We start from the raw sequence: 13,175 nt of genomic DNA on the forward strand, positions 1-13,175 counted from the left end.
ATTACACCCGCAGAATTCACAAAGTGGGCTATTGGCCATTCCGATAAGAAAGGAGTACGCATTTGAAAATGCCACTCCAAGCCATAGACGGCCTAGAAGTGTGCAGTCCCGTCGTGGAAGGTTGAACGGAATACGGAGCTGTAAATTAGGGTCCAGGGCATGAAGGCGTGCACTTGTGAAATCGGATGAATTCCATTGTATCAATGTTAGCTCACGCGCAAGCGCGGAAAGTTTTTTCGCTGCGTCGGCTCTCGAAAGAAAAATGGCAACGCAGTTGATACCGTCATGGGCAGATGGGGCCGCTGCGTCCGCTCGATCATTGCCATGTATGCCACAGTGACTAGTCAACCACTGATATATTATATCGTGCCCTTCATCAACTATGCGATGGTGTACTTGTCTTATCTCTGCGACGAGCTGCTCATGTGATCCATGGCGCAGTACTGAGAGTAAACTGTGGAGGGCTGCCTTGGAGTACAAAAGCAGAGAAAAACGCTGATCTTTTTAGAAAATGTGAGATGTTTTTAAACACAATAAGCTCATACCAGTGATCATGAAAGTCTACGTTCCGTAACGCTCAATCGATACCCTACAACCAGAAATCGATGTATGAACTGCGTTTCTCAAAGACGCACGCTCATATTGTCAACCTCGGTTTATTCTGCATGCTGGGGCTGCAAAGAAGTTTGATGCTGTTCGCGCCACCTGTTCGCAAGTGTACAGTCAGCTCGACCTTGACGTGGTGCACTCACACAAAAAGCAAGATGCGCTGAACAAAAATATTTCTATGAAAGCACCCGATATCGTCGCGCTTCACATTTGAGCAGTGTCCGTTTTTACAATGCAATTGGTTTTTGAGTCTATTTCACTAGAACAATAGACCATTACGAGCTCGAGCATACACTGCTCGAGCTTGTAATGTTCCTGAAAAAAAAAAAGACAACTCTAATAGTACATTGACTCGTCAGTACCTGAGCGATAAAAAATCATTATCGAAGTACCATTACGGTGGCTTTACCTTGTCCTCTTTTGTCTCTTCCACTGAATCAATCGCCATGCAGAGGATATCTAGGTTCGATGGCAGTGGCTCGAAGCACTTGCACTCCTGAGAAATTGGGTCTTCATAGTGAAATATTTAGCGCACAAAATCGACAAGAACACAGTGAAGGAGGACGCATGAGCGCTTACTCACAACTGTTTATTTTCGGACAGAGAGAGAACACAAATAGCCCAGCTATCAGCACTGAGCATGTGCAACAAGAGTCGCCAGTGTAAACAGAAACTGATTGAAAACAGATTAAAAAAGTTCAACAAGTATTCAAAAATGCAAATTCTTTGTCAGTAATTGCAACCGATGGTTGACTTATGCATTTTTGAGCACACTTATTGATATGGAACGCTTCTGTTATTTCACGTGTTAGTTTGTTTTTATCTGAAAACAAAATGTCAGTGTCAAAAAATAGCGGATCACAATGACATAGATTACAGTGCTTCGACAAGTGTGAATGATTTTATTTACCGAGAGAACGTTCATGTCCTTTTAGATGGCTGTTCTGGCTCTGGTTAGATGGGTGTTATAGCTTTATGTTCTGTATCTTTCCGAAAATATACAGTTGTGAGTAAGCGTTCGTGTGTCCCCCTTCACTGTGTTCTTGTCGATTGTGCGCGCTAAATATTTCACTATGAATTCGCACCAACTCGCCCAACTATCAGTTCTGCTGCAATTGGGTCTTCGTTGAGCAGTGTGCTTTGTGCCCCTTATTCAGCACTGTGAGCAGTTTCAGAGCATGAGCTTGGTGCCAGTGATACTTTGGTTCTCCTTTCTCCCCACCTGCAAGTGCAAGGAAAAGAGAATCATGGGGTTTTACGTGCCAAAACCACCATATGATCATGAGGCACGCCGTAGTGGGAGACTGTGGATTAATTTCAACCACCTGGGGTTCTTTAGCATTCACCTAAATCTAAGTACATGGGTGTTTTAGGCATTTTCTCCCATCTAAATGCGGCCGCCATGGCCCACAAGCACAAAGAGTGCCAGAAGAATTACAATCCTGAATACATAGGTTCATTGTGGCTTTGAGTACTTCACATGTACGTCATTTAACTGTGCTCTAGAATTCTTACACGAATTTGCAATTTCTTTGGGGTGACCCGCTTCAAACTGATTCGGGTGATTACATTAGCTAAAGTGAGCTGCACAAATGAAAAACAAAGATGTCGAACTACTCCATACCGTTCGTATCTTGACAGCAGTTCGGTTCCGTCAGCTTGCGGCTCCTTGTAAACATCCGGAAAAAGCGTCGGGTTGTAGCCAGGATGACTTTCAATGGTGCTTTTTTTCTCCAATGCTTGGAGCATATCCTCGTTGACTCGTTTGCGACCCATTCGGAGGCATCTGATTCGCTGAAAAACAAAATTTATTAACTAGGCGATCTTAATTTACATGACGCCAATGTTCGTTTTTCATCATGTACAACGATCGAGGCTCGTTAGGCCCCTTTCACAAGATACGATTTCGCTTGCGAATTCCTTCGCTTGCATACGCGCTTTGCTTTTGCAATGCTATATCGCAAATGTACTTCAAAAGAAAAATTGCACCATGTGAAACCACGCCTCTCAAGCGCCAGCGGCCGAAACGAGTATCGTCTACGAATTAGTGCTCGCTAGCACAAAATAGGCTTCCTTGGCATAAAATATTGCTCATCGCACATGCCAGTGCAGTGCTGATCATACCGAATGCTAGGGCGACGGCAAGCAGTCGTCAAATCAGCACAGTCTTGACAAATCTCTTTAAATGTTGAGCAGCTGGCCATGGCCGCTTTCGTCGCACAACGAGCTGTGAAACGCGCATGTGCAGCACGATTTACAAAACAAACCCTTCTCACAAATATGAAAGAAGCTGACTTACTTTACTCTCCTCGCAGCTGCAATCCATTTCTTTCGCCGTTCGATTTCGTAAGACTTGCCAGGAAACCTGTACAACTTTGTCCCGGGCTGGCCTTCATGGTTGTGACAGTCCTTTACGCAGCAGTATCGCTGGTTCCACTTGCCTTTTTTTTTCACCTCCGTCAATTTCGACGCTTGCCGATGAAGCGCATGCCATTGCACCGTTGTTAGACGTATCCAAAAAAATAAGCTAGGCTGGAGAACAAAGCAAAACGGCTTCAACCATGGCCGAGACGAAGTGTAGCGCGCGGTAAAGAATACGCATCGAGCGGCCGAGCTGCGGAGCCACCTTCCCAATACTGCCGCGTCGCTGTGGCAGATGGCGCCAGAGCAGCCGCAAACTCGACTGTACAGAGCCTATTGGGAAACGCCGCGTGGCCTGGGATTTCAATGAGCAAGGTCGTTCATTATTGGTTATTGATGTACTCGTAATTGTTGTATTCGCATGACAATTTTGAACAAGATTATAGCAGCGAAAATGGCAGTAGCTCAGGAGGCTCTTGCGTCGAAGTGGGCCGCCGCTCTGCGCAGCTCCAACCTCAAGACACTCGAGTGGGCAGTCCAGCGGGCCCGGGAGGCGGCGAGGAGGCAAGGCCTCGAAGTCTCCTCATGGGAGACCTGAACCCGGGTCGTTAAACTTCGCCGGATTTTAATAAAGTTGTTTCCATCCATCCATCCATGCTACTTTTTATAATAAACGGCGAAAAGTTTTGTGGGTTTAAAAGCTGATGAACAGTCACACGTTTTCATAATTATGCGTTTATGGACCTGAAGGAACAGAGCTTTTTATTTGCATTGATTTTTGCTGCTTCGCATTCTAAAGGACAAACATCACTCGGCGGGGGAGTTTAGCGAAGTGGTCAATGACTTCGGACACGTTGGTGTCGACATCTGTGTAGGCGTATAGAAGCGCCAGCCTAACCATGCGTTCCTCAGACATTCTAGAGCGTAAGCAGTTTTTTTAGCAATCTCATGTTCGAAAAAATTCTCTCTGCGCTGACAGTGGTCACTGGAAGTGTGACTAGAATCTGCAGAAGTTTGCACAAGTTTAGATAGAACCTGCTAGTGTCACAAAAGAACCTGTTAGAAACACAATAGAACAATAGCCTCACAATAGTACCTGTTAGATAGTGTCACAAAAGTGCGCATAATTAAAGCGCGCGCCGCGTGTCACCCAAGCCCACCAGGAGCTCAAAAAAATTAAATTATGGGGTTTTACGTGCCAAAACCACGATCTGATTATGAGGCACGCCGTAGTGGGGGACTCCGGCAATTTGGACCACCTGGGGTTCTTTAACGTGCACTTAAATCTAAATAGACGGGTGTTTTCGCATTTCGCCCCCATCTAAATGCAGCCGCCGTGGCCGGGATTTGATCCCACGACCTCGTGTGCCAGGAGCTCGTCGGCCCCGTGGCAGCTTCGACAGAGGAAGAGAGAGCGCATGCGCCACAGACAGCCGACACGATCAACAGTTACTAGACGCTTCGACAAGATACGCGAAGGCTCCGGTATCGAGAGATAGGAGACCGAGTGCGTGCGCCGAAACACCCTCTCCCCCGATGCACGTCGAACGGAGAGAGAGACGAGTGCGATATCCCGAGCGTGAGCCCAATAGATGAGTCACCACTTTTCTCGAAAAGTCTTTGGAGCCGCGGTCGAAAACACGAGAAACGTCTAGAAGATTCCCAGCCTTTGTTCATGCTATGAGAGCACGACTCCGTTAGAAGGTACGAGAAACACCGGCGAAGGCAATAAAAGCGCCGTGCGGGAATCAGTGGGGGATCATACCGCGCCGGTGAAGAGATTAGACGTGAAGACTGACCGTCTGCGGAAGAAGGGGATTCCCCGGCAAGCTAACCGACGAGTTCCTCGAGCGTCTGCATTTCCGAACGAAGTTCCTTTTTCGAGATTTGCCTCGAGCTACGCTGAGATTGTCCGACTCAATACCAGCACGGGTGAATGCGAGTGGACACTGTGTTCTCATTCATTCTGTACTGGACGTGTTGGACTCTTAGTGCTTGTCGTTAATTATTTTCCAGTGTTTTGTTAATACCCATCTGAATTGTATTCTGATGGGTATTAACTTCCCAAATGGTTCTTCAGATCTGTATCTCCACAATGAGCACGCATGCGAAGAAGCGCTCTCAAAATACCAGTATTTTCAGCAGGGGCTTTGCTTAAATCCATAGGACCACTGTCCTTATGGCTAGGGAGAGCCAGACCTTGTCGCCCGCAAAAAAAGAATTGTCTCAATAATAAGCGGTTACCTTCTTCTGTTTTATCTTACTTTAATTTGCCTGCCCTGGTCCAGCTGGTCGATCACATTGGGCAGGCTTCCTGAAAATGTTTGGAAAAAACTATCAACTGCCGGCTGACAGTCACGGTGATATTTAGTATTTTCGTGTTTGTGGAAGATTTAGAGCGCGTACTTCCATTTCTGGAACGGCTTGAACACGAAGGCTCCAGTGCGTGCATGTTGGCCCAAGTTTATAAGAGCATTAAACCCATAAGGTTCCGGAATTGAAAATCTAAAGCATGCCTTTGGAAATGTCAGTGCACCTTTCCCTTCAAAAGTTTATGATAACTTTGTACCAATTAAGTTTCCAAATTGAAATCCATGCGCTCGGTAGATTCCGCGGCCGCCGCGAGATGCCGCGACGCGCCTGCTCGCCATCGAAAAGCCTTTGAAACTTTGTGCTCGGATGGGGGCTCCTTGCGTTATGTGACTCCAGGTGCATGGGGGTTGCCACGAAATGCAGCCCGAGTTCGCAACGTTCGCATTGAAATGTGTTTTCGAGCGTGAAAAAGACAATGTAGACAAAATCCAGAATGATTCCCAGTGCCAGTGGTTGTTTTGGTCGGCGGTGCATGACAGCCCGAAGAAATCTCGGGAGGGCTGAAGCCCCATCATCCCCCCCCCCCCCCCTGGCTACGCCCTTGCCATAATTGCTATCGCAGTAAAAGTGAAGTCTTATTCACGAGGATCCCAGCCACGAGTAGCTCTAACAACACTTTTAACAACGACTGGCTCAAAGAGTGCTTAGTCTGGCAGATAAATGTGACAAATCGCGCATTTAGTATTTTCCTTCGCCGTTGTTATAGACATTGTAGTTAAAGCAACGCGTGCCTGAAGCAAATATTTACATAAATATTCTTGATTCTTTCCAAATGTGGTTACGTTCATAAAATATTCCTTCGAGAACTTCAGACGTCGCCGGAGTGATATTGCAGGTTCCTTAATGTGGCGTGCACGAACGATCGATTGGTAAGCTTCGGCTCCATTCGCAGTGCCCATTGTGAAGACGTCTGGAAAGAAGGCGTATTAACGTGGCGGCTGCTGCAGGCCTACCTGTGTCCCGAAGGCCTGGCGCTTTGTGAGTGTTAGCAGATGTGTGCCTCCCTTTTATTAGGATAACTGTCTACGCGTGGACTACCCATGCACGTCGATATCATGACAGCACGACAGCGCCGACGGGGCGAACCCGAGCTACCGTATAATTGCTATCGCAAAAAATGTCGCCGTTTCCCCAGAAAGACGAGGACTTTATTGCGATAGCAAATTACTAGAGAGCTATACGGAGTAAGGATAGTAGTTTTATCAGCTGTATAAGCTTGGAGACATTCGCTTACTAACTGAAATAACAAGCATGATGTCAGCGCGCACAAGCAAACATGAATACCTCACGCTCGATGACCGCACACAACCACTGTGAAAACGCTGGCGTGAGCGAGCGCGCCAACAGCAGCGAGCGAAGGTTCGTGCGGTCTATTGCTTCAACGGAAACTGAGCGTCGACAGCATAGCGCATAAAAAGCTAGAAGCCGTGTTGCAGATCGTTTTCAAGACACCACGCGCGCGACCGCCCGCCGCCGCGCAATGTACCAGTTGCTACCAGTTGCACCAGTTGTACCAATGTACCAGTTGCAATGTACGCGAACGCCCGCCCTCCCGAGCTGCCTTCCCTCTTTCCTCCTTTCGCGTGCGAGATTCAAGTTCCACTTGCGCCCGATCGTAAGATAGGCATTTGGCGCCGCAGCTAAACGTCGCCTCCCCTCCCTCCCTCCCTCCCTCCCTCCCTCCCATCCCTCCACGGCCTTTCGCGCCGCGGCAGACGTCGCGCTTGCTCTCCGCCGTGCGTTCGCTCCTCGTGAAAGCGCGGGTCCCTCGCGTGCTCTCACGCGTACATGCAGCAAACAGCGCGGCGACGATTTTATGCGCGGGTGAGACAACTTTAAGGAATATCCTGCAAATTTATGGCCTGGGTCTAGGCCGCGATGGGGGCAGGCGAGAGAGCCTGTCTCTCGGTAGCTTCCCGGGAATAATGGATGGCCCAAATTTGGTCCTGAAGATCAGAGCGAGTCAGCGCGGCTCTCCACCGCGCCCTCAGCTTATCCGGGGAAATGCCATTCTCCTCTGAACTATTTCGCAATCACAGAGTATACGCTCTAGGGCGGCTCCTCTATAATCACATAACTTACATTTGGCCTCAAGGTCCGGAAGCATCCGAGTAAGATGTACCGGGTTCGTGTAAGTTCTGGTTTGAATTCGACCCCAGTCATCCGCCTGAGACCTGTTTAATTTTGGGCAAAGAAGTGGATATATACACCTCGACCTTCTATAGAATTGGGTAATGTCATTGAATGAGAAACGTCGAACCCTATCAATCCGTTCCATCTCCTCCTCGGCCAGAGTCCCCCCCCCCCTCCCCCCTGATCGGGGTGGTTAATGAGTCCTCGCGCAACACGATGGGCAGAGTCGTTAAGGTTGGAGTCTTGCAGCTTCAAGTGATATCCGTCCTCTGGCATAATTTTGTATAGCCGATCGGGAATCGCTGATACTGTATCTGTATCTAGGAGAAGCGATAGCCAGAGCGATCGCAACCTCCTCCGCAACCTCAGAGACACTGGTTTTGATTGAGCACGTGAGTACGCTTTCTTGCTTTGTATTAATTGCTACTGCTATAAACGCTTCGTAATTTGAATATTCCGCGGCGTTCACGAACAGCGCTTCGTCGTCATTGCCATAGGCTTTGAGTAGACCTTTAGCTCTGCTCGTTCTCCTGCCCTGATTGAATTCCGGGTGCATATTTTTGGGTGAATTAGGGATTTGAAGCCTGTTCCTGATCTCTTTGGCCAACGTAACCTTGGGAATGATAATTTATTCGTAAGTTTTCGAGTATACTTCTGCCAGTCCGGGTGCTGGAGAGTGTTTCCAGCTGAGCTATCTGCTGAGCTTCAATCAATACTTCTAAGCTGTTATGCATGCCCAGCTGAATTAATCTCTCTGTACTGGTGCTGTCGGGCAAGCCTAGGGCCTCCTTAAAAGCTTTCCTTATGAGCATATAGATTTTGTTCTTTTCTGCCTTGTACCAGTCAAGGCACGCAGCTACGTAAATGACGTGGCTTGCAGCAAAAGATTGAATGATCCTAACAAAGCTAGCCTCCTTCATTCCCTGATACTTGTTCGTGAGTTTCAACGTTAGTTCCCTTCGACTCAATGTTGAGTCCCAGGACCCTAATTTGTTCAACTATGGGGATGGCCCTGTCCTTCTTCGTACGAATCTGTATCTCTTCGTACTCTCTCTCTTTGATGTACCCCTTGGGTGGCCTGCTCTTGAGGGTGGGTCTGTAAAGGAGCAGCTCTGATTTATCTGGGGAGCATTCAAGTCCCGTGTCTCTAAGGTACTTCTTCACTTTACCTACCGCTTCCTGTAATTTCTGTTCTATCTCTCCATCAGTGCCTTACGAGATCCATATGGAAATGTCATCCTCGTACAAGGAGTGATTGATTCCTTCGACGCCTTGGAGCTTTTCCGGCAACACTATCATAATGAGGTTAAAGAGCATGGGTGATATCACGGAGCCCCGAGGCGCACCCGAACTGCCCATGTCCCTCACCTCTGACTTGAGTTCCCTCATGGTGAGGGTACTACCCAGACTTCCAAACGATTAGGAAGGCTACCCGGTAGCCTTCCTATTCGTTTGGAAGTCTCGGATGTAATTCTACGCCGTTTCTGCTAGGTTTAGGTTGCTGACCTGAGTGAGTATGGCCGAATGTGCTGTTTTGTCGAATGATTTCTTGAGATCCAAGCCTAATATAGCTCTGGTGGTCCTCGTTTTACTGTGTAGTACTTGCTGCTTGATTTTCAGCATAGCGTCCTGAGTAGAGAGTCCAGCCCGAAAGCCCAACATAGTGTTTGGATATATTTCGTTTTCTTCCAGGCAATTGTTTATTCTGATAAGGACTACATGCTCCGTAAGCTTTCCCGTGCAAGAGGTGAGATATGGGCCCAGATTGGAGATATTAATTGGTTTGCCAGGTTTGGGAATAAGTATGACCTGGGCTTCCTTCCACTGTTGTGGTATATAGCACTTGGCACAGCATTCGTTTATGTATTTCGTGATATTCTCTATTGCCTGATCATCCAGGTGTCTGAACATCTTGTTATAAATCCTGTCGGGCCCCGAGGCAGATTTCATATTGAGTTTTTGCAGCACTGCTCTAATCTCTTGGGTAGTGAAGTCCTCATCCAAGGAAACATTAGGCTTTCCCTCATACCACCCATGCTCGACTATTGGGTTGGACGGAGCGTATGTAGCGCTTTCCTCGGCGATGAGTTCATCTTTCTTCCCTTTGTGTCCGTCCATAAGCTTTCGCAAATTATGTTTTTGAGCTATTTTGAGATTGTCTGGATCTAGCAGGTATTTCAGTATACGCCACGTCTGGACGGCAGAAATCTGTCCATCCATAGCATTGCAGGACTCATCCCAATGTTGTTTGCATAACAGTTTACTATGCTCTTCAATCTTTGTGTGTAACTCAATTATTCGCTTACGTAAACTCCTATTATACTTTTGCTGACGGCATCTATGTTGTAAATATTGTTTCGCCTCTCACATATGTGCCAGATGACTTTCAATCTTTTCTAACGGTTGGTCCGGCGTGATAGTGCGAGTGGCTACGCTTACGTCTTTGATGACGTCTCTAGCCCATTCTTCTATGGTTTCGATCGGCTCTTGCTTCCTGTCCTCTCTTATTTTGCGAAACTTGTCCCAGTCGATCTATTTAACGGTTCTATTATTTTCGGCATCTACGGCTTCTTCGATGTTAATTTCTATAATTCTATGATCGCTCGCAAGGTTTTCGAAGGTGTTTGTCCATTTGACCTTTACCACCTTGTTGACGACTGTTAGATCCAGTGTGCTATCTCTGTTGAGCCCGGTCCCTATACGTGTAGGGGAGGCGGGCTCATTTACGAACGTTAACTCTGTATCGTGAATGTCTTGCCATAGCATTTTTCCATACTCTCGTATAACCATACACCCAGGCAGCCAGCGGGCCATTGCAGTCTCCCCCTATGATCAGAGGACTGGTTCCTGCCATCACCACAGCCTTTCTAAAGAGACTTATGAAGCGCTCTTTTAAGGGTTGGGTTACTGTATAAGTTTAGAATAAATATACTTGAGGATTTCCTCCATCTGGGGAGGAGCTCTGTTAGCACGTGCTCAATGTCCGAGATTTGGGTTTCATGCCGAATCACCACTGGCCCTTTCGTAACTGGCGTAGTTAATGTTCTGTCATGCCCGTTCGGGGGCCCGATAGCTTGATATCCCAGCTTTTTCGCTAGCCCATGTGTTTCCTGAAAAATCATAACGTCCGGTTTAGTCTTGTTACTAAGGTATTGTTGCAGGACCGCCTTTTTGGCTTCGTAGCTCATGAAATTCCAATGCCATATGACAAGGTCTCTTTTCTCAGCCTTTCCCATCTTACGGTGGGGTTACTGCGGAGGACGGCGGAAGGAAGGAGTGCGCTCTTAAAAGAATGTTAGAAGGGCTGCAATTACCAGCTGCTTGTAAATTTTGTAGATTCTCTGCCGAACTGATCACAGGAGTGTTGTTGATTGGAGGCGATGGGGTTCTTCTCGGGATAAGTTCTGTCATGTTCATGACAGAACAAGACAGAACTTATGTCGGCCATATTGGCCTCCATTTCATCTAGCCTGCTCAAGATCATCGAGATTGCCAGCGAAAGATTGCTGGTAGCCGCTGCTTGTTCCTTAGCCGCCTTCTGCAGGTCGAAAATTGTCGGGTTAAACTTCTGGGTTTGAACCGTAGCTGTGTCCCTGGCCGCTTTTCTCTTGAATGGAGGTGGAGTATTATCCTCTTCCATTCTAGTTTCTTGAATTACCTACAGTCTCCCATGGCTCGGGGATCGCGTCTGTTTGTTTGTCCATAGAATTGCTATGGCAACAAAAAGAAAGGAAAGCGCGGCCTTACAGAGCCGATGTTTTAATCGCGCAGCACTGAGCAACATTTTAGCACCAAAATAAGGCAATGAGTTATTGAACATGAAAAGCGGTAAATCAGGAAGGATAACACGGAATGGTGCAAATAAAAAGGAGAGAGTCACGGAAATGACAAAAGACGGCAGGTGCCATACTGCTTTCAAGGAACTATAACACTACTGTATATACTCGTGTAATGGCCGCAGGTTCTTTTTTTTTCCCGAGATTTGTGGTGAAAATCGACTGTGCGGACATTTTTTTCTCGGAAAAGTTTTCAATGGTACTTTTCTTTATTGAACTACAGAACCTGTTTGTGCTGGCTTTGGCTATTCTTGGCTATTGCCGTAGCGCGTCATCTGCCGGCTGGAATAAATGCTGACGCTCCACAGATCCGCGACGGCAACATTTTGGAGGCGGCCGTTAAATCTCGGTGGCTGTGCTTTTGCTTTTGAAGCGCTCTCATTGCCTACGAAGGGAGCATTCCTTTTCGACAATTACAGCTTTTGACAATCACAGCAGCTAGCAACGAAGGAAGTTCGCCTACGCCATAAAGTAAAATTACACTGCCTTACCTTCGAACGCAGTGTGGCTGCAAAATCCTCCATGTAACTCCTCGTAACCCCGCCTTCCTCTAGCGTGTCATCACTAGGTAACGAAAGAACGCGCACTTCAGGGCCATTTTCATAATTTCAACGGCACCCGGGAACACAACACCGGTCCATGTTGCACGAAGGTGCAGTCCATGTGATGCGGCAAGAATTTAGCAAAGGAATGCGGGTTGAACTTTGCATTGTACACTAACGCATGCTCACCACAAAACGAACGCGCACACAAAACTTTAGAAAAGAAAACTCGTGCCCGAAATGAAAATAAATGAAGCAAATAGCAGCAGCTTTATGCTCACTGCAAGAGTTCGCGATCGCGCACGAACTGGATCGCGCAAGCACGCCGAGAGCAGCCGTGCAGTCGGACACTCGGCGTGACGTAGCTCGTGGGGAAAGGAGGGTGTGCAGAGGCCTGAATAATTTTGAGAGGGTCTTGGCTCTCGTGATGTTGACGCTGCCGCACCCTTGTCGAGCGACGAATCGACGACATTTACCCCTGGTGACGTCACCTGGATCATCCTGTTGACCACCGCGCGCCGAGAGGCCCTGGAAAGGGCAGGAGAGGAGCACGGGACTGCGTTTGCTTTTAGATGCGAAGAAGTTTATGGCAGGGGCTTTGTTCGTCCCTCCCGCGCCGTCCCACACTCCACAGCGCATGCGCGTCCCCTCCCCCTCTCTCTCCTCTCCTACGCTCCCCCCTTTTCTCCTCTAGGAATCCGGAGCGGCGCGTACGACAGGTGGTGCGACAGCTGCATACTCCGCTGGGGACGCCACGGTAGTTCCGCGGTATGAAAATGACGGAGCGCGCGCGCCGCATTCTCTCTCCTGTGCAGCGCCGCGATGAGCGCTCGGGCCGTTGCCGCGAAACCATCTCTCGCTCAAGCTAACCATCTACCCGTTGCTTCGCATCCACACATGATTCTCTTTAGCGGGAGATGGAGTAATTTTTTTACTTTGTTACGTTACTGCGCCGCGTGGCGCTTCAGCGTTCGCCAAGGATAATGGTCAAGGCATTTTTCTACGCAATGCGCACGTTTATCTTAATGTGTGAAAAAAATATTAGAGGATGTATCAGGGCCCTTTAAGGGTGATTTAGATGATGATGATGATGTGTGGTGTTTTATGGCGCAAGGGCCAGTTATGGCCAAAGAGCGCCATGCCAGTGTTTGTGAATGTGCAGTGGAGCGATGAATTCTGAGAAGTAGATGAAGTGTGGCTGTAAAATGCGTAAAATATACATGCACTAAAATCATGGCAATGACTAATGAGGTGTACTATGAAATGAAGAATGCATTGAGAAAGAATGACATGATATTTAAAATATCTAAGATGTAGTAAT

The sequence above is a fragment of the Dermacentor silvarum genome, chromosome 10 (assembly GCF_013339745.2).
Source record: "Dermacentor silvarum isolate Dsil-2018 chromosome 10, BIME_Dsil_1.4, whole genome shotgun sequence".
Classification (NCBI taxonomy): Eukaryota; Metazoa; Arthropoda; class Arachnida; order Ixodida; family Ixodidae; genus Dermacentor; species Dermacentor silvarum.